Below are 22098 nucleotides of genomic sequence, written 5' to 3' on the forward strand. Positions count from 1 at the left end.
AGGGCATTATATTTGTCATACTCTTCAGTCCACATAATCCAGACCAGGGATCATCAACTAGATTCATTTTTTTTTTCAGCAGATGGTCAGCAGGCCAGGACATAATGACAAATAACTTCAAATTGACTGCAAGAACCCCAAAACAAATATAATATTTGACTTAAACATAGCAATTTCAAACCTTGCTTACATTTGTATAAGATCACATATATCTCTCTATTGTGTGTGGGAATACTTTGGAACAGATTTCCTAAATTAAAATCACTTGGAGCTGATTTTCTTTGTCAGTCAAAGAATGATGCTAAATAAAATCACTGGAGGGCCAGCAGTTGGAGAACCCTGATCTGGACCTACGTTTATTAAACAAATACTTCCACTGAGTACTTAACATTAAGAACACCTGTTTAACACGGAGTTGCACCCCCGTTTGCACTCAGAACAGCCTCAATTTGTTAGGCCACGCACTCTACAAGGAGTCGAAAGTGTTCCACAGGGATGCTGGCCTACAGTGCATTCGGGAAGTATTCATTCCACATTTTGTTATTTTACAGCCTTATTCAATTATAATTATTTTTTGCCCCTCATCAATCTACACACAATACCCCATAATGACAAAGCAAAAACAGTTTTTTTTAAAAGAATTTTTGGGAAATGTATTAAAAGTTAAAAACAGAAATACCTTATTTACATAAGTATTTAGACTCTTTGCTATGAGACTCTAAATTGAGCTCAGGTGCATCTTGTTTCCATTGATCATCCTTGAGTTGTTTCTACAACTTGATTGGAGTCCACCTGTTGTAAATTCAATTAATTGACCACCCGGCGAAACTGAGCAATCGAGGGAGAAGGACCTTGGTCAGGGAAGTGACAAAGACCACGATCGTAACTCTGACAGAGCTGCCAAAGGTGCTCCAACAAAGTACTGGCTAAAGGGTCTGAATACTTATGTAAATGTGATCATTGAATTGTTTTTATATTGTTTTTTTGTGCACATTTTTTAAAAACACTTTTTTTAAATTATTTTTTTTGCTTTGTCATTATGGGTATTGGGTGCAGATTGATGAGGGAAAAAAGTCCAGGGTTCTGAATACTTTCGGGATGCTTCACACAGTTGTGTCAAGTTGGCTGGATGTTCATTGGGTGGTGGAGCGTTCTTGATACAAACGGGAAATTATTGAGTGTGAAAAATCCAGCAGCATTGCAGTTCTTGACACACTCAAAACACTTAAATCTTTTGTCTTGCCTTTTCACACTCTGAATGGCACACATACATAATCCATGTCACAATTGTCTCAATGCTTAAAACTCCTTCTTCAACCCGTCTCCTACCCTTCATCTACACTGATTGAAGTGGATTTAACAAGTGACATCAATAAGGGATCATGGATTCACCTGGTCAGTCCTATGTGTAACTCTGTTGTTGTATGTGTCGAACTGCTTTGCTTTATCTTGGCCAGGTCGCAATTGTAAATGAGAACTTGTTCTCAACTTGCCTATCCGGTTAAATAAAGGTGAAATATATATATATATATATATATATATATATATTTTTTTTTTTTATTATTTTTTTTTTTTTGTCATGGAAGGAGCAGGTGCTCCTAATGTTTTGTACACAGTGTATATTGGCCAATGTTATGAACAGATCTAACACACAGACACATTTCAGCCTGAGAAAGACAGAGAGCATCACAGAAGAGATGTAACACAGACACTAGCGTTGTGTCTGATGCCTGATTGATGTCCGATTTACACATACAGGGTCTTCTTCACAAAACAACACATTACAAATGTGCACAGAGGAAATACTGCAATTTCTCCAGGGCACCCTATTCCCTATAGAGTGCACTACTTTTCTTAGGGATAGGGTGCATATGGGACGCAGAAACAATCTCCAGTTACGTACATTGATGGATTCTTCATGTGTACATAGATTCTGTAGATAACTCATTCTTTACATGGTTCTATACAAACACCACTATCTTAGTTTCTACCCATTAGCGGTCTCAACAAAATCATTCCAAACAAATGGGTGTGTGTCATTCCTAAGACATTATAACACAAACACAACAACCAGGGGGAATAAACAGCAGACAAATGAGCCTCACCATACAAGCGAAGCTAAATCGAATAGAACATCATAGAATCCAATAAAGTGTGGTGTGAAATATGTAGAGGACCCTGATGGATTAGCCTACGTAAAAGGACAGAGGACAGACTGCTGGCACTCAGAAGTGTGCAGATTGGCACGGCAAGGTCGAAACAGACAAGTGAAAATCTGATCTGTTTTCTTACTCTTAAGTGTTCCTGAAACCAACTGTCCAATAACACTTTTTAGAGTTGCTGACAATGTGGGTTGCTGTCTGACACTACAAAGACTGACTGCTAAACCATGCAGCTAAACCAAGCTCTCAGACTGACTATACCTGCAGCTAAACCAAGCTCTCAGACTGACTATACATGCAGCTAAACCAAGCTCTCAGACTGACTATCCCTGCAGCTAAACCAAGCTCTCAGACTGACTATACATGCAGCTAAACCAAGCTCTCAGACTGACTATACATGCCAAGCTTTCAGTTTTCTCCAAAACCAACAAATGTATTATTTATTTGGAACCAAAGTTGTCCGTCCATCACACAACCTTTGATTTACGGGTAGACTAGAATAAAGTAAGTATGTAGGCGACAGGCTTGATTTGAGCTGCTGTCTAAGGGGACTTCTATCAGACACAGACCGGCCTTCATCCCCCAAACCAATACCCATTAGAAGGCTTCAATGACAGCAGCATGTGAATAAAGGTTCAATCATATCCTGTGTTAAATGTCCTATATTGTACACATCCCTATGATCTATCTGGTTGATGGGATAGAATGTTATGTCCGGAGCTTCTAGGAACAGTGACATCATCCCGAGTCTCAAATGACACCCCATAGGGCTCGGGTCAAAAGCAGCGCCCTATTCAGAAGGAACGTAACGACTCACATCGGTCTAAAACAGGAGGGCATCGGTCTGCTGGATCTGTCAGAAATCAATTCAAACATTACGAATTGTAGAAATGACTTTCTTTCTACCTTCAGAAAATACCTCATGCATCGTCTTCTTCAGGGTGGAACTGCATGTAACTGTGGTGACAGTCATTGAACTAAAAAAGTCATTTCGTATGCCGAACATCCCAAGGCAATATCAGTAGCCTCGTAGCACGCTGACCAACAAGGTAGGCCTATTCCTGATTTTTCCACATGTTCAATCCGAGTGTCAACATGTCCCAAAAGGCCTGAACCATTCGATTATGAGACAGGGGTGAAATCTAAAGTGGTGCTATATATTCATTGGCTGTGTCACAGCTCATTTGTAAACATAAATATTGATACATACATTACTAGCGCTGACACTTTTAATTAGAGAATGACCAACACATATTTTCATAGTGCAGATGCCAATACTGATTTTTGGGGGTCAAGGAGGCGACGGCCGACATTCATATCATATCATTCAATTAGAAAATGTTGATGACATTTCCCAGAGACATCCATGTATGCATTAATGCATACATTTTCAAACGTTTTTCACCAATCTAACTACATAACATTATAGTAATAATTGTATTTGAATGGTCAATCTCTTAACCTGGGTAAATGAAGACAGCGTAGGCCTACTTACAATACAGGTGAATGCATATTAAACAGGAGTGTGTGCATTGAGTTATTGAGCTTGTTTTGGCTGATCAGTGGAGTCCATGGTGCTTGTCTTCCATTTGGGACTTTATATTAGCCTACTGATCAACAACATTTGCATAGAGGCATCAGTCCAGGATGTCAGACCTGTACGGAAGGACATCACATAGGCACTGATGTTAGTTTGAGAATATAAAATAACATCTATCCATTCAAATGGGTACAACGTCATGATGTGTAGTATTGTTTAGTCATTTTCCGTGATCAGGAAAATATACATTTTTAACTGTCAGGACGCATTACTAAATCAACTCAACTGTCAGGACACATTACTAAATCAACTCAACTGTCAGGACGCATTACTAAATCAACTCAACTGTCAGGACGCATTACTAAATCAACTCAACTGTCAGGACGCATTACTAAATCAACTCAACTGTCAGGACGCATTACTAAATCAACTCAACTGTCAGGACGCATTACTAAATCAACTCAACTGTCAGGACGCATTACTAAATCAACTCAACTGTCAGGACGCATTACTAAATCAACTCAACTGTCCGGACGCATTACTAAATCAACTCAACTGTCAGGACGCATTACTAAATCAACTCAACTGTCAGGACACATTACTAAATCAACTCAACTGTCAGGATGCATTACTAAATCAACTCAACTGTCAGGACGCATTACTAAATCAACTCAACTGTCAGGACACATTACTAAATCAACTCAACTGTCAGGACGCATTACTAAATCAACTCAACTGTCAGGACGCATTACTAAATCAACTCAACTGTCAGGACGCATTACTAAATCAACTCAACTGTCAGGATGCATTACTAAATCAACTCAACTGTCAGGACGCATTACTAAATCAACTCAACTGTCAGGACGCATTACTAAATCAACTCAACTGTCAGGATGCATTACTAAAACAACTCAACTGTCAGGACGCATTACTAAATCAACTCAACTGTCAGGACGCATTACTAAATCAACTCAACTGTCAGGATGCATTACTAAAACAACTCAACTGTCAGGACGCATTACTAAATCAACTCAACTGTCAGGACGCATTACTAAATCAACTCAACTGTCAGGATGCATTACTAAATCAACTCAACTGTCAGGATGCATTACTAAATCAACTCAACTGTCAGGATGCATTACTAAATCAACTCAACTGTCAGGATGCATTACTAAATCAACTCAACTGTCAGGATGCATTACTAAATCAACTCAACTGTCAGGATGCATTACTAAATCAACTCAACTGTCAGGACACATTACTAAATCAACTCAACTGTCAGGACGCATTACTAAATCAACTCAACTGTCAGGACGCATTACTAAATCAACTCAACTGTCAGGATGCATTACTAAATCAACTCAACTGTCAGGACGCATTACTAAATCAACTCAACTGCCAGGATGAAATTCAAATCAACTTGCTTTTCGTCTATCTGTCTAGAAATGAGCGGGTTGTAACTTGATCGACTGCTACAATAGGCCTCAACTCCGCTCCCTTTCAGATTTCCTCACATCTCTCTCCATTGCTCATATCACTTGCTGCGGTTTACTGCTACTACGATAACTAGCTATGGCGATGACACTCTCTACCAAGACATAAATGTGCATCATATCCAACAAGGAGTGCGAGGGAAGGAAAACATATGAAACGACGATGAACGTTCTTGTGTGAATGACTCAAAACATGCCCCTAGCTCGAGAAGTGAGAACGCTCATACACGCACCGATCTACATCTTTCTTGGTCCATAAACATGAAGGAAGAGTGTTCGGTCGCTAAACCTATTGCCAACCTTTATGTAGGTATTTTAAAACAATTAATTTGTTCTCGATTCCAACGATCATCTAATTGATGAGTATGTTTGCGGTTGGTCAGATCAGCACAGCAGTAAATAGATCACGTTAGCCAGCTACATTGGCTACTAGGCTCCCACCTGATATCTTAGCACCATGTTTATCTAGCCAACTAGTGAGCATAGTAGCTAATATAGCTAGCTTGCTAACACCACAGATGATAGGGTTATGTATTGTAATATGTTCTAACAGGTAGCTAGTAGGTCAGGATGATACCAGTATCATGGCAAGGGAAAAAAAACACAAAGTGGATTTAACTTATTTAGGGAGTTTTTCCTAGCCACCGTGCTTCTACACCTGCATTGCTTGCTGTTTGGGGTTTTAGGCTGCGTTTCTGTACAGCACTTTGAGATATCCGCTGATGTACGAAGGGCTATATAAATACATTTGATTTGATTTGATCTTATTTAGGAAAACAGCCCTAATGTTGGAAACAAACATCCATAATGTTGTCATCCAGAGTCACATGTATTTATTTTCCAAGCTGTACCACACTATTTTACATACAGCAGGTTTTAAAGGACCATGTTTGCCATAGAACAAATATTGTGATACTGGTATCGTCCCGTCCCGGCCCTACTAGCTAGCGATCATTACGGTGTCATTTACAAGAAAATCAGTCCAGCTACGGTCATTTATTGCTTAAAATTGCTTAAATTCATAAAAAAAAGTTTGCTTATAACAGTGAACCTGTTTTTGTGGGATACACATAAGGCAAGTCTAGGTCTTGTGGCATATTTTGGTTAAACTATCCCCAATTCAATGGAATTGCAGCCCATTCTTCCATCACATGCACAGTGCATTCTTCCATCACATGCACAGTGCATTCTTCCATCACATGCACAGTGTATTCTTCCATCACATGCACAGGCATTCTTCCATCACATGCACAGGCATTCTTCCATCACATGCACAGTGTATTCTTCCATCACATGCACAGTGCATTCTTCCATCACATGCACAGTGCATTCTTCCATCACATGCACAGGCATTCTTCCATCACATGCACAGGCATTCTTCCATCACATGCACAGTGCATTCTTCCATCACATGCACAGGCATTCTTCCATCACATGCACAGTGTATTCTTCCATCACATGCACAGTGTATTCTTCCATCACATGCACAGTGCATTCTTCCATCACATGCACAGGCATTCTTCCATCACATGCACAGTGTATTCTTCCATCACATGCACAGTGCATTCTTCCATCACATGCACAGTGCATTCTTCCATCACATGCACAGTGCATTCTTCCATCACATGCACAGTGCATTCTTCCATCACATGCACAGTGCATTCTTCCATCACATGCACAGTGCATTCTTCCATCACATGCACAGTGCATTCTTCCATCACATGCACAGTGCATTCTTCCATCACATGCACAGGCATTCTTCCATCACATGCACAGGCATTCTTCCATCACATGCACAGTGTATTCTTCCATCACATGCACAGTGCATTCTTCCATCACATGCACAGGCATTCTTCCATCACATGCACAGTGCATTCTTCCATCACATGCACAGTGCATTCTTCCATCACATGCACAGTGCATTGTTCCATCACATGCACAGTGCATTCTTCTATCACATGCACAGTGCATTCTTCCATCACATGCACAGTGTATTATTCCATCACATGCACAGTGCATTCTTCTATCACATGCACAGTGTATTCTTCCATCACATGCACAGTGCATTCTTCCATCACATGCACAGTGCATTCTTCCATCACATGCACAGTGTATTCTTCCATCACATGCACAGTGCATTCTTCTATCACATGCACAGTGCATTCTTCCATCACATGCACAGTGCATTCTTCCATCACATGCACAGTGCATTCTTCCATCACATGCACAGTGTATTCTTCCATCACATGCACAGTGCATTCTTCCATCACATGCAGTGCATTCTTCCATCACATGCACAGTGCATTCTTCCATCACATGCACAGTGCATTCTTCCATCACATGCACAGTGCATTCTTCCATCACATGCACAGTGCATTCTTCCATCACATGCACAGTGCATTCTTCCATCACATGCACAGTGCATTCTTCCATCACATGCACAGTGCATTCTTCCATCACATGCACAGTGCATTCTTCCATCACATGCACAGTGCATTCTTCCATCACATGCACAGTGCATTCTTCCATCACATGCACAGTGCATTCTTCCATCACATGCACAGTGCATTCTTCCATCACATGCACAGTGTATTCTTCCATCACATGCACAGTGCATTCTTCCATCACATGCACAGTGCATTCTTCCATCACATGCACAGTGCATTCTTCCATCACATGCACAGTGCATTCTTCCATCACACGCACAGTGTATTCTTCCATCACATGCACAGTGCATTCTCAAGATCTTGCACACTAATGAGATGCTATTGAGCCCACACTACTACACTGTCTGAGCCAAAGACAACATGCTTTCTGGTATGTTTTGATTACAATGCTGGGTGGGGTGAATATATTTTATATGACATACATTATATTTTGTTAACTAGTAAATAGTAGACTACAGCAAAGTGTGTTTAAATCATTTCTAACTTGTTAACAATTTCTGCTAGTTAGTTTTTGCTACCATGTGGGTTTTAATTCACCTGTTTCATACAGGTTTCATTTTAAAACATTTATTTTACAAAGGAGTTGTTTAATCTAACTGCTTAACTATTTATCTGTAAATGGAATTGTATTTGTTGTTTTAAAAAAAAATATATAATCTTTACAGGGAAATGCCACGGGCACTATCTGATGTGTGGAGACATTTCACTGCAGCTAATGTAGAAGGAAAAGATGTGGACATTTGCAAATGCTGTGCCAAATCATATGTGAAGAATGCAACGAAGATGCAGAATCATCTGGCCAAGTGCATTAAGTTCCCTCAGCGCTCACAACAAGCAACCTCTGACAAAAGTGTCATTACTTCGATTCGAGGTGAAAATGATGAATCAGACACCTTATCGATAGCAACAGCTCACGGTCCTCCTGGAATGAGAAGTTTGTTTGACTCAATGGAGCAACGTAGTCAGAGAAACGCTGATGAATGTCTTGCTCGAGCTGTGTATGCAACTGGTTCACCTCTGATGCTCACAGGCAATGTGTATTGGAAGAGATTTCTGAATGTTCTTCACCCAGCATACACCCCTCCAACCAGACATGCTTTATCTCCTCATTTGCTGCATACAGAGTTCAACAAAGTTCAAGTGAAGGTCTCCTCCATATGATATGGTAAATATATCCAACTCCAAAAACTGTTACATTTAAATGGTATTCATGTTAATTCCCATATATTCCTGTTAATTTCCATATATTCCCGTTAATTCCCATGGAAAGTTTCCACCTCTGCATATTCCCGAAAATGTGCAACCTTAGAGTCATTTCTAAGCAGAAAACCAGTCTAGCAACAATCATTACTGTAATGTTATTTACATACAGCCAGTTTCAACTGGTACACTATCGGTGCCCAGCCACCATTTAATCAAACAACAATGTTTGATGGCTACATTCCTGTAACCGCTGTCTTTGAACTGTACCTCAACAGACAGTACTCAGCCTGGACCACAGAACAGAAATCATCACACCAATTCAGCCCAGGCTCCTCATGCTGTCCACCGTATGCCCCATACCCATGACAAATACAGTGTCCCAAATGGCACCTTATTTCCAATACAGTGCACTAGTTCCCCCTATGGGCCCTGGTCAAAAGTAGAGCACTACTCCCCCCTATGGGCCCTGGTCAAAAGTAGAGCACTCCCCCCCCCCCTATGGGCCCTGGTCAAAAGTAGAGCACTACCCCCCCATGGGCCCTGGTCAAAAGCAGAGCACTACTCCCCCCCCTCCCCTATGGGCCCTGGTCAAAAGTAGAGCACCCCCCGAGCCCCCCCTATGGGCCCTGGTCAAAAGTAGAGCACTAACCTCGCTATGGGCCCTGGTCAAAAGTAGAGCACTACTCCCCCCCCTCCCCTCCCCTATGGGCCCTGGTCAAAAGTAGAGCAACCCCCCCCACCCCTCCCTATGGGCCCTGGTCAAAAGTAGAGCACTAACCTCACTATGGGCCCTGGTCAAAAGTAGAGCACTACCCTCCCTATGGGCCCTGGTCAAAAGTAGAGCACTACTCCCCCCCTCTCCTCCCCTATGGGCCCTGGTCAAAAGTAGAGCACTACTCCCCCCCCCTCCCCCAGGAACAGCAGATGGTTTCTGTAGCTCTAATAACACACAGAGAGGAGTAAACCGCCATGTGGGAACACAGCTTAACAACACAGGCAGGAGCACGGTTCAGGAGGAACACACACACACACACAGCTATACACCCCTCAACATTCAATGAGTTCTACACTGCGCACACGCACACACAATATTACTTTAAAATGGTGTAAGGAATTTTGTTGCTGGAATTTGAGTGAGGTTAGAAGATGGTGAAATGGGTGACAGTTGGTTAAATATATGAAGAAAATAGTCAAATAGGTTCATAAAATGTACTGTAGTGTGCAGCAACTAACAAGACAAAAGCTGCAGCTGATTATCGTGTTCCATGAACGTTCCCTCTCCTCAACACTAACTCATTAAGCCTGCCTGGTGAGAACAGTCTGGAACAGAGGTGGAGTCGATTGGAATTCCTTCCTGTTATCAAGCGGCAGCTGACCTGACTAATCCTCTTAGGACCCACCGTGGTTCAAATCAAATCCAACAAAATGGAGTCTTTAACGTTAGTCGACAGGGACCATGCACATTGATGACCAACATTTCTGTAAATGTGCCAGATCCAGCCTACCTGCTAATTCAACTGTATTCCTTTACCATATGGATACACTGTTTCTGCTTGGGTTGGATGTCTGGGAATTTTCATTCAGCCTTCAACAACATGGTGGCACGCGTGTTTCAAAACATAGACATACCCTGGGTGGGTACTATGACTGAGGTCTGAGCACGCTCTGATGCTCTGTGCTCTTTGAAACCCAATACAATGAGGGGGGGGGGGGGGGGGGGGACATCCTTTGTTATGTGCTCTCTGTGTGTCTCTTTATAAAAGTGATGGGACGGAGGGGCACATTTTGTTACTAATTGACCGACAGGACAGAGCCGGGCCGGGCGCTAGCTGCCATAGGCTATTGTTTTGGCATCATTGGCATGGCAGCCTTTTCCATTGGTCATGTTTAGTCTAGACACAGTGCCTGGAAGCTGTGTCAGGTTGACCTACTGTGAAATGGACGTGCAAGCGCACGCACGCACACACACACACACACGGGCAAACACACACACAGTCACACACATGTACGGACAAACACACACACACACGTACGGACAAACACACACACACACACACGCACGTACGGACAAACACACACACACACACACGTACGGGCAAACACACACACACACACACACACGTACGGGCAAACACACACACACACACACGTACGGGCAAACACACAGTCACACACACGTACGGGCAAACACACACACAGTCAAACACACGTACAGGTGCACGTACGCACACCCCCACCCACACATTCATAAGCAGACTCCGACACAAAATAAGCCATACAACAAGACCAAATGAGACAGAATCTCCCAAACTGTTGCACAAAGAAACCAGCCAGATTAATGCAGGACTCAGCAGACGTACACCTGTGCCACATGTCAGCACCATTCATCCAGTGCAGGTCACCAAGGCCGTTTATATCATTGGCTTTATGCGGTATGATTGAGCTACTGAAAGGTGTATTGAGATATGATTACCAGTGCTGGCAAAGAGGCCTGGGTCCTGGTCTGTCTGTAGGGTAACTTGGACTCTATGGGGTCTTTTGTAGACATGCTATTACTGAGACTGAGTGAGAGGCACACCTGGTGATCCCCACTAGCACAAAGACCCTCTGCCATATTGACTGACTGCAACCCTTCGGCCCACTCTATAGCTCTGACAGACATGGCTTTAATATTTCGGATAGATTGTTGCTTCCAACAATGTAATTGTCTGCATCATTTCCAATGCCCCATATATTTTGGGTGTAAATATACAGTTAGGTTGGAGTCATGAAAACTAGTTTTTCAACCACTCCACAAATTTCTTGTTAACAAACTATAGTTTAGGCAAGTCGGTTAGGACATCTTCTTGTGCATGACAAGTCATTTTTCCAACAATTGTTTACAGACAGATTATTTAACCTATAATTCACTATATCACAATTCCAGTTGGTCAGAAGTTTACATACACTAAGTTGACTGTGCCTTTAAACAGCTTGGAAAGTTCCAGAAAATGTCATGGCTTTAGAAGCTTCTGCTAGGTTAATTGACATAATTTGAGTCAATTGGAGGTGTACCTGTGGATGTATTTCAAGGTCTATCTTCAAACTCAGTGTCTCTTTGCTTGGAATTATGGGAAAATCAAAAGAAATGAGCCTGGACCTCAGGAAAAAAAAATTTGACCTCCACAAGTCTGGAACATCCATGGGAGAAATTTCCAAACACCTGAAGGTACCACGCTCATCTGTACAAACAATAGTACGCAAGTATAAACACCATGGGACCACGCAGCCTTTATACCGCTCAGGAAGGAGACGCGTTCTGTCTCCTAGAGATGAACGTACTTTGGTGCAAAAAGTGCAAATGAATCCCAGTACACCAGCAAAGGACCCAGTGAAGATGCTGGACAAAAAACAGGTACAAAGGTATCTATATCCACAGTAAAACGAGTCCTATATCACACTACCTGAAATGAAGAAGCCAATGCTCCAAAACCGCCATAAAAAAGCCAGACTAAGGTTTGCAACTGCACATGGGGACAAAGATTGTACTTTTTGGTGAAGTGTCCTCTGGTCTGATGAAACAAAAATAGAACTGTTTGGCCATAATGTCCATCGTTATGTTTGGAGGAAAAAGGGGGTGGCTTGGCAAGCCGAAGAACACCATCCCAACCGTGAGCACGAGGGTGGCAGCCGCATGTTGTGGGGGTGCTTTGCTGCAGGAGGGACTGGTGCACTTCACAACATAGATGGCATCATGAGGAAGGGAAATGTTGTGGATATATTGAAGCAATATCTCAAGACATCAGTCAGGAAGTTAAAGCTTGGTCGCAAATGGGTCTTCCAAATGGACAATGACCCCAAGCATACTTCCAAAGTTGTGGCAAAATGGCTTAAGGTCAAGTCAAGGTATTGGAGTGGCCATCACAAAGCCCTGACCTCAATCCTATGGAAAAGGTGTGGGCAGAACTGAAAAAGCATGTGTGAGCAAGGAGGCCTACAAACCTGACTCAGTTACACCAGCTCTGTCAGTTAAAATGGGCCAGAATTCACGCAACTTATTGTGTGAAGCTTGTGGAAGCTACCCGAAACATTTAACCCAAGTTAAAAAATGTAAAGGCAATGCTACCAAATACTAATTGAGTGTATGTTATCTTCTGACCCACTGGGAATGTGATGAATGAAATAAAAGCTGAAATAAATTATTCTCTCTACTATTATTCTGACATTTCATATTCTTAAAATAAAGTGGTGATCCTAACTGACCTAAGACAGGGAATTTTTACTAGGATTAAATGTCAGGAATTGTGAAATATAAATAAATTTAAATATAAATTTAAATATATTTCCGACTTTAACTGTATATATCCACACATACACACACATATATACACATACCCATACAATCCCATATACACATACAGTTGACATTTCACAACATTTCTGAACTTATATACATTTTACAGACCCTGTATGTTTTACATTGGTTATCTTGTTATTAGTCCCACCCTTCAGCTCCATTCATCTCTCTCTTAACACCATCCATTTTGGATTTCTATTTTTCAACTGTGCTGTGATGCTTCACAAAAGTACTGAACCTTTCTATTCTCATAGCTTCTACAGATTGTAAATTAAAGATAAACATTTTTGCTAAAATAATAATTATATTATTGATTGATTGACTATGACTTTTAAAATCACCCAGTATTGCCATCTGCAGCGGTAGTTCTAGGTAAACGTTGCAATTCTTCAGCCATTCCTGGACCTGTGACCAAAAACGAGATACATATGGACAATACCAAAATAACTGATCTAATGACTGCCTCCTCGCAGAAAAATCTGCAGAGCTGGGAAGATTGTATATACAACATTCTACTGGTTGCAAGAATTTCGTGTAATAATTTAAATTAAAAAAAATTGAAGTTTTGAATCCGGTGTTGTTTTGTGTATAAACTCAAACCATGTGCCATGGAATCGGTACATCATGGCTTTGCATGATATAACATATGCTTTGTAGAAAGTATTGCATTAGGGAAAGGGTGCCACTTTGGATGCAACCCAGGACTCCAGTCCCCTATGCAGGCCTTATCCCAGCGTTAGAGCTCTGCCACCCGACCTGGGACTCCAGTCCCCTATGCAGGCCTTATCCCAGCGTTAGAGCTCTGCCACCCGACCTGGGAGTCCAGTCCCCTATGCAGGCCTTATCCCAGCGTTAGAGCTCTGCCACCCGACCTGGGAGTCCAGTCCCCTATGCAGGCCTTATCCCAGCGTTAGAGCTCTGCCACCCGACCTGGGACTCCAGTCCCCTATGCAGGCCTTATCCCAGCGTTAGAGCTCTGCCACCCGACCTGGGAGTCCAGTCCCCTATGCAGGCCTTATCCCAGCGTTAGAGCTCTGCCACCCGACCTGGGAGTCCAGTCCCCTATGCAGGCCTTATCCCAGCGTTAGAGCTCTGCCACCCGACCTGGGAGTCCAGTCCCCTATGCAGGCCTTATCCCAGCATTAGGACTAGAGTCTGGTTCAACCTGGAAGCATAGGACTAGAGTCCGGTTTAACCTGGAAGCATAGGACTAGAGTCTGGTTTAACCTGGAACCATAGGACTAGAGTCTGGTTTAACCTGGAACCATAGGACTAGAGTCCGGTTTAACCTGGAAGCATAAAACTGTAGCTTAACCTGGAAGCATAGAGAATGAATAAGCAAGTGCAAAAGCTCCTCCCGCCCGAAGTGACCAGCCAGTGTTTGAGGCTACTGCACCTGGAGCGAGAGAAAGACATTACGTTTCAAAAGTTTGGGGTCACTTAGAAATGTCCATGTTTATGAAAGAAAAGCTATTTTTTTATCCATTAAAATAACATCAAATTGATCAGAAATGCAGTGTAGACATTGTTAATGCTGTAAATGACTACTGTAGATGGAAACAGATGATTTTTAATGTAATATCTACATAGGTGTACATAGGTCCATTATCAGCAACCACTCAATCACTCCTGTGTTCCAATGGCACGTTGTGTTAGCTAATCCATGTTTATTATTTTAAAAGGCTAATTGATCAATAGAAAACCCTTTTGCAATTTTGTTAGCACAGTTGAAAACTGAAGCAATAAAACTGGCCTTTAGACTAGTTGAGTATCTGGAAAAACAGCATTTGTGGGTTCGATTACAGGCTCAAAATGGCCAGAAACAAAGACCTTTCTTCTGAAACTCCTCAGTCTATTCTTGTTCGGAGAAATGAAGGCTATTCCATGCGAGAAATTGCCAAGAAACTGAAGATCTCGTACAACACTGTGTACTACTCCCTTCACAGAACAGCGCAAACTGGCACTAACCAGAATAGAAAGTGGATTGGGAGGCCCCGGTGCACAACTGAGCAAGAGGACAAGTACATTAGACTGTCTAGTTTGAGAAACAGATGCCTCACAAGTCCTCAACTGGCAGCTTCATTAAAGAGTACCTGCAAAACACCAGTCTCAAAGTCAACAGTGAAGAGGCCAATCTGGGATGCTGACCTTTCGGCAGAGTTGCAAAGACAAAGCAATATCTCAGACTAGCCAATAAAAATAAAATATTAAGATGGGCAAAAGAACACAGACACTGGACAGAGGAAGATTGGAAAAAAGTGTTATGGACAGACGAATCTAAGTTTGAGGTGTTCGGATCACATAGAAGAACATTCGTGCAAGGCCATGCCATACCCTGTGGACGGCGCTCAATTGGAGCCAATTTCCTCCTACAACAGGACAATGACCCAAAGCACAGCACCAAACGATGTAAGAACTATTTAGGGAAGAAGCAGTCAGCTGGTATTCTGTCTATAATGGAGTGGACAGCACAGTCACCGGATCTCAGCCCTATTGAGCTGTTGTGGGAGCAGCTTGACCCGTATGGTACGTAAGAAGTGCCCATCAAGCCAATCCAACTGGTGGGAGGTGCTTCAGGAAGCATGGGGTGAAATCTCTTCAGATTACCTCAACAAATTGACAACTAGAATGCCAATGGTCTGCAAGGCTGTAATTGCTGCAAACGGAAGATTCTTTGACGAAAACTACGTTTGAAGGACAATTATTATTTCAATTAAAAATCATTATTTATAACGTTGTCAACGTCTTGACTATATTTCCTATTCATTTTGCAACTCATTTCATGTATGTTTTCATGGAAAACAAGGACATTTCTAATGACACCAAACCTTTGAACGGTAGTATGCATATTGTACAGAACAGTATCCTTGCAAAGAACAGTATCTCCTCATGTGGAGGCTGTCACACCTGAAAGACAAGGGCAACAGAGGAGAGGAGGGAAAAATGGAAAAATATATATATATATTTTGTCTGTTTTTTGTTTGATAAGTGTTTTTCTGGAGAAGAGCTGTTGTTAATAAAAAGGGTGGCATAGTAAAAGAGGTGAAAAGGCAGCAGATTTGGGTTTTTCACTTGTAATTTTACAGCCACAGTGACTGAGGTAGTCAAATGCATATTATAATAAATTGTTAGATACAGTTGAAGTCAGAAGTCTACATACTTCTTAGCCAAATACATTTAAACTCAGTTTTTCACAATTCCTGACATTTAATCCCAGTAAAAATTCCCTGTCTGAGGTCAGTTAAGATCATCACTTTACTTTAAGAATGTGAAATGTCAGAATAATAGTATCGAGAATGATTTATTTAATCTTTTATTTCTTTCATCACATTCCCAGTGGGTCAGAAGTTTACTGTGACACAGTGAATTATAAATGAAATAATCTAATTACTTGTGTTATGCACAACATAGATGTCCTAACAGACTTGCCAAAACTATAGTTTGTTAACAAGACATTTCTGAAGTGGTTGAAAAACGAGTTTTAATGACTCCAACCTAAGTGTATTTAAACTTCCGACTTCAACTGTATGTGATTGACCCAACTAAACTAGGCTCAGCAGACAGGAAATCCACTCCTTCTATCATTCTCTGTAGCGCTAACATTGACATTAGCCTTGAGCATGCAGTAAAATCATTGGTATAGATAGGTGCTTCTCCTTTATGACATTGACTGTTCATTTATAATCAATGCTTTGCCCATGGATTGGAGTTATAGACAGACTTAACATGCTCTTAGAATTCCCACAATAAGGTTACAATATTTGTTTGGGAAAACTACAGTGTAGCGTGATGATGAAAGGAGGCTTGGTGGTTGATTGCAAAGCGCCTGAGATGCCGATATGAAGACAGTGTAAAATGATAATAACATGCGTTCCTCCTTTCCTCACAAGCGCCACACGTTCCTCTTACCAACTGACGCACAGTCAAATCTAATCTGCGAGCTATTCACACATTCATGTCACTGCCCATCTGGGAAGGAATAGAGGGATGAAGACGGAAGTGTTCACTAACGTAGTGGAAAGCCCTTTCATCTTCTGCTGCCTCTGAATATATGGACCTAAAAAGTGATTTTTCTTTTAAGTGTCAATTAATAACAAAAAATCCTTGACAGAAAATGTGCAAATCTGACATTTGGAAATTCTAGGAGGAAATTCCCCTGAGAGCAAAATCATAAATGTACTATATTTCCTTCCCCACCACTACATCCCTAAACAGCCAAAATCACAAATGTACTAAATTACCTTCCCCACCACTACATCCCTAAACAGCCAAAATCACAAATGTACTACATTACCTTCCCCACCACTACATCCCTAAACAGCCAAAATCATAAATGTACTATATTTCCTTCCCCACCACTACATCCCTAAACAGCCAAAATCACAAATGTACTAAATTACCTTCCCCACCACTACATCCCTAAACAGCCAAAATCACAAATGTACTACATTACCTTCCCCACCACTACATCCCTAAACAGCCAAAATCATAAATGTACTACATTACCATCCCCACAACTACATCCCTAAACAGCCAAAATCACAAATGTACTACATTACCTTCCCCACCACTACATCCCTAAACAGCCAAAATCATAAATGTACTACATTACCTTCCCCACCACTACATCCCTAAACAGTGAAGACACGGACAATAGTGTCAGCAGGCTACTCTCTTAGTCATCATATAACACGGTGGATTGTGTGTGTGTGTCCACCTACGCAAAGAGTATTTCTGTTTCCACTTCCCCGTGGTCACGCAACAGCGTTAAATAATCCTGAAAGAATTGATGAGAGGAAGAGGAGTGCTCGTGTGGTCGTTCTGGTTAGCTGTCCCGTGACAGTGAGCGAGCATGGCCAGGAAGTGTGTGGTCCTAGCCAGGGTCCATCTGGTAAAATGGGCTGTGTGCTGGGTCAGTGACTCACTGGTCTGGCCCTTCACAGTCTCATTCTTTCATACAGTTAAGTCTCCTAACCACAGAGAGCAGAGGAGAATCCTGTGCATGCGTGAATCCTCCTTCCTTTCAACAGCTTGGAACCATTAGTGTTACCATCACTGACTGACTAACTGAGTGCTTCACAGCTGGAGAGTACCCACGAGACGTGATAATGTCTTTATTCAGAGCCAACCACAGACTGACAGCCAGTCTAGTGGTCTAACATGGAGGTATCATGAAGAATAGAGCGACAGCATTTCAAAGGCTGGACGACATTCTGATGATTACAGTGCAGAGATCTCAATGCTTAGGCTACTGCATATATAAATGGAAAGATGAATATTTCACAAACTATGACTAATGTCTGTCTAATGACCAACTCGATTACATAATCAGGGTGGAGTAAATGTTTGAGTGAGTGTGTTTGTGTGCTTAGAGCTACCGAGGCAATCTGGAATATGTTGTTGTGTATCAAGTCATCAGGGCATTTAATTAACCTCTTAAATTGTAGGGTCCCCTTGATATAAATGTTTAATTCAATGTCGTCTAAAATGAAAAAGGTAGCACCCATCCATGAATACAGGGTGTCTCCTGAAAGCTGGGGATCTTGGCTTCTTGAACAATGTTGATATGTGATTAAAGCATAGACTCCACAGATAATATGTTGTTTGATTGGCCTGTGACTTACCATTATCGATTCACAGCCAAGAGTCAAAGAGTCCAATTTTAAACTTTGTTTTCACTAAACAACAAACATCTTACAATGTAAGCTTCCATGTGGTCTGTGTTTGAGCTAGAGCTACATGGTGTCAAATGAATTGTTAGGTTCTTACGAACAAAAGTAGCCTAGTATCAATGTTCTCCGATAATGTATGGCTGAACTAGAACATCAAATGTCCGTCCACCCAGTGACTACATCTTTGAGCACCAATAGTGTGTTGTTTTTATCTTTCAACTGAGGAGTGGTTAAAATGAAAGATGGACAGTTGTGTAGCCAATAAGATAAGCTTTCCAGTCATATCAGATGACCTGGGTGGGACTTGTGTAGGACGGAGTAGCTCTTTAGCGTAATGCAAACAGTTGCTACAGTAATTGAGAAAGGACGCACTCAGAACGCATCATAGTATTTTGAACGGATTCTTTCATCGCTTTGGCATAAAAATGGCTTATTGGGGATTTTAAAAAGAACGTGAAAAGCCAAGAAAACTACCCTAAAAAGATGACAAAAACCAGGAATACTGATTAAGAGGCTTTGGAGGAAAATCTTAGTGAGTCAGACAGATGCTGGGAGATACCTATGACTCAGGTAGATATGTTTTTTCACCCTCGAAGGATTGGATGCTAATATATATAAATATAAAAATACCTTTATTTAACTGCGACCTGGCCAAAATAGAGTAAAGCAGTGCGACAAAAACAACACAGAGTTACACATGGAATAAACAAACATACAAACAATAATACAGTCAATAACACAATAGAAAAATCTGTATACAGTGTGTGCAAATGAAGTAAGGAGGTAAGGCAATAAATAGGCCAATAGTGGCAAAGTAATTACAATTTAGCAATTTACACTGGAGTGATATGTGCAGGTGAGGATGTGCAAGTAGAAATACTGGTGTGCAAAAGAGCAGAAAAAAAATTGTGGGGATGAGGTAGGTAGTTGGTTGGATGGGCTATTTACAGATGGGCTGTACAGCTGCAGTGATCGGTAAGCTGCTCTGATAGCTGACGCTTAAAGTTAGTGAGGGAGCTATAAGTCTCCAACTTCTGTGATTTTTTTCAATTCGTTCCATTCATTGGCAGCAGAGAACTGGAAGGAAAGGCGGCTAAAGGAGGTGTTGGCATTGGGGGTGACCAGTGGAATATACCGGCTGGAGCATGTGCTACGGGTGGGTGTTACTATGGTGACCAGTGAGCTGAGATAAGGAGGATGACTGCAGGTCATTCACTAGGTCCCCCCGTGTGGTTCTGGGATTTTTGCTCACTGTTCATGTGATCATTTTGACCCCACAGGGTGAGATCTTGCGTGGATCCCCAGATCGAGGGAGATTATCAGTGGTCTTGTATGTCTTCCATTTCCTAATAATTGCTCCCACAGTTGATTTCTTCAAACCAAGCTTCTTACCTATTGCAGATTCAGTCTTCCCAACCTGGTGCAGGTCTACAATTTTGTTTCTGGTGTCCTTTGACAGCTCTTTGGTCATAGTGGAGTTTGGAGTGTGACTGTTTGAGGTTGTGGACAGGTGTCTTTTATACTGATAACAAGTTCAAACAGGGGCCATTAATACAGGTAACGAGTGGAGGACAGAGGAGCCTCTTAAAGAAGAAGTTACAGGTCTGTGAGAGCCAGAAATCTTGCTTGTTTGTAGGTGACCAAATACTTGTTTTCCACCATAATTTGCAAATAAATTCATAGAAATCCTACAATGTGATTTTCTGGATTTTTTTTCTAATTTTGTCTGTCATAGTTGAAGTGTACCTATGATGAAAATTACAGGCCTCTCATCTTTTTAATAAATAAATATATATAAAAAATAGAAGAGACAGGAACGCTTATTGGGGAGGTGTTGCTGTATATATTCAGAGCCATAACCCTGTAATGCTTAGAGAATATGTTATGTCAAGTGTTATTGAAGTGTTGTGGTTGCAGGTTCACCTTGCACATCTAAAGCCTTTTCTATTGGGGTGTTGCTATAGGCCACCAAATCTGGTAGGTTGATTAATAACCTGAACCAGATTACAGGCACTGGTTACAGTGAGAAGCTTCTTCTTGATGAGAACCAATCAATATTCTGGTCCCCAAGAAAGTAAACCTCTCAGTCTATGTGATGTACACAGTCAAGCATTTTACACATTATTTAGATACTGAGTGTTAACACTGTGTTTACAAACACTACAGGAGATAATCCACATGTATTGATCATATTTTTCCTAATATTGTAGAACTTTGTTCTAAAGCTGTATCCGTAAACAAGTGATCACAATATAGTGGGTCTATCCAAGAAAGCCAAAGTTCCAAAAGCTGTGCCTAAAATATTGTACAAAATATTTTGTAGATGACAATACAAATATGTGTTGGTCCAGACACTGCACTTGATGAATTTATGCTTCCTCCAAGTATTGATAAACATGCACCTGTTAGAACTATTAATGCTCAATGGATTGATGAGGAATTAAAAAACTATGGTTGAAAAAGATGGACAAAAGGAGTGGCTAATAAGTCTGGCTGCCCATCGGACTGGCTGATTTACTGCAAATTCAGAAATGATGTGACTAAACTCAACAAAAAGAAGAAGAATTATTATGAAGCCAAGATCAATGACAAAGAAAAATGGGGGGGGGGGGGGGGGGAACTTGAGTACTTTAAATGTAATTATGGGCAGAAAAACTAATTCAACTCCATCTTTCATTGAATCAGATGGCGTATCAATCACAAAACCATTTGATGTTGAGAAATATTTTAAAGTGGGCAAACTTAGGCAGGAAATGCCAAAAAACGAACGGTGAGCCATTGTACTAAATGCATAAAAAAGCTAATAACAAAAGAAAAGCTTTGTACGTTTGAATTTTGTGAAGTTAATGCAGGAGAGGTGGAAAATGTATTGTTATCGATCAATAACGACAAACCTCCTGGCATTGACAACTTAGATGGAAAGTTACTGAGGATGGTAGCTGACTTTATAGCCACTCCTATCTGTCATACCTATAATCTGAGCCTAGAGGAAAGGTCTTTATCCTCAGGCCTGGAGGGAAGCCAAAGTCATTCCGCTTCCCAAGAGTGGTAAAGCAGCCTTTACGGGTTCTAACAGGAGACCTAATCAGCTTGCTGCAAAATGTTGGAAGAATTGTGTTTGATAAAAATACAATGCCATTACTCTGTAAACAAATTAACAACAGACTTTCAACATGCTTATAGAGAAGGACACAACATGTACTGTACTGACACAAATGACTGATGATTGGTTGAAAGAAATTGAT

General features: G+C 41.3%; 1 protein-coding gene across 7 annotated transcripts in view; it reads right to left on the reverse strand.

Annotated features, from left to right (window-relative positions):
* Positions 1 to 22098, reverse strand: part of dym (dymeclin) — a 211870-nt gene that overhangs the window by 91393 nt on the left and 98379 nt on the right. The window lies entirely within an intron of this gene.

This window comes from Oncorhynchus mykiss, chromosome 12 (assembly GCF_013265735.2).
Source record: "Oncorhynchus mykiss isolate Arlee chromosome 12, USDA_OmykA_1.1, whole genome shotgun sequence".
NCBI classification, from domain to species: Eukaryota; Metazoa; Chordata; class Actinopteri; order Salmoniformes; family Salmonidae; genus Oncorhynchus; species Oncorhynchus mykiss.